Source organism: Lissotriton vulgaris, chromosome 12 (genome assembly GCF_964263255.1).
Source record: "Lissotriton vulgaris chromosome 12, aLisVul1.2, whole genome shotgun sequence".
Classification (NCBI taxonomy): Eukaryota; Metazoa; Chordata; class Amphibia; order Caudata; family Salamandridae; genus Lissotriton; species Lissotriton vulgaris.
The window spans coordinates 723,251,560-723,252,769 of record NC_141700.1 but is presented as its reverse complement, the minus strand read 5'-3'; the positions used below and the strand labels follow the sequence as shown (position 1 = coordinate 723,252,769).

The 1,210-nt window shown below is 52.1% G+C and overlaps 1 non-coding gene across 1 annotated transcript; it reads right to left on the bottom strand.

Moving 5' to 3' along the window:
• Positions 1 to 1,128: 1,128 nt before the first annotated feature.
• On the bottom strand, positions 1,129 to 1,210 carry TRNAS-GCU (transfer RNA serine (anticodon GCU)). The gene has a single exon. It is a non-coding gene; the product is annotated as a tRNA-Ser (tRNA).

Genomic DNA, 1,210 nt, shown 5'->3' with positions numbered 1-1,210 from the left:
TTTACAGTTTGAATTTTTTATTTCTCTCTTTCCCAAGGCTGCACTTTGGAAGTGAAAAATGTCACAAAAAAGATGACCTTTCCAGCAAAAAAGTTTTTCTTTTTTGGATTCATTTCACAGGGGAACAAATAAAGGAAAGGAAAAGAAAGAGGGAGTAGTGGCTACAAGGCGCTGGGAAGGGGGCCCCCACACCCTGACCGTGCAGATTTCTTTAGTGCTTAGAGGCCCAGGGAAAGGGGGCCCCACACCTGGACCTTGCAGCTTGCTCTAGTGCTTCGAGGCCCAGGGAAAGGGGGCCCCCTCCCCTGGGCCTGAAGCAGTAACAGGGCCTTTCTTAAAACACTGCCCCAGCACCTGTTTCCCTGGCTGCTCCCTCCTCCCCTCACCCACTGCTCCTAACCTGTGTCCAGCTGGTCCTGGAAACAAAGAGGCCTTCTGTCACCTAGCAACAAAATGCAGACCGGAATGGCTGGTACTTAAGAGAGGTGTTGCCTCGCCCCTGACACTCTGAGCCCTAATTGATGGCCCTGCTGCTGTGACTTCCCCACTCTGTTTGTCCCTTCCCCCCACCCCTGCACCCCCAGGAATGCCACCACGTGACATCAGACATCTCTGATGTGTATTGTAATGTGTGGGGAGGGGGCCCTGGTGGAGCAGGGGGGCCCCCTGCCCCTCACCTGAGCGCGAGGCCCTGGGCGGCTGCCCATGCTGCCCATGCCTAGCGCCGGCCCTGTCAGTAGAAAAGGAATTGAGGCCAGAGTGAAAACGAGAAGATTGAATTGGTCTGCAGAATATGCGAAAGGTTAAGACGTCCGTGGGGGATTGCATAGTTGAATGCACTGAACCCTCCTCCCCACTTACTGATACTGAAGTTAAAGGTGGATTTAAATGATGGATGTTTTCTATAGCGCGAGCTCGGCCCAAAGGCATTGGAGTGCTTTGCATGAGCACTAGATGACACTGCCAGCCAGGTTATTTGTATGTTTCAGGCAGAGAGAAATCAGGCGATTTCCCCAGTTACAGGATGTTGCAAGGTGTTTGTATCTCTTTAAAGGGGCGTGTCGACTGAGGCAAATAAGGTGGAAAACGAGTTCTATTTTCTATATAAAGCGATTGTCAAAAGAACACCGACGAGGGTGGGATTCGAACCCACGCGTGCAGAGCACAATGGATTAGCAGTCCATCGCCTTAACCACTCGGCCACCTCGTC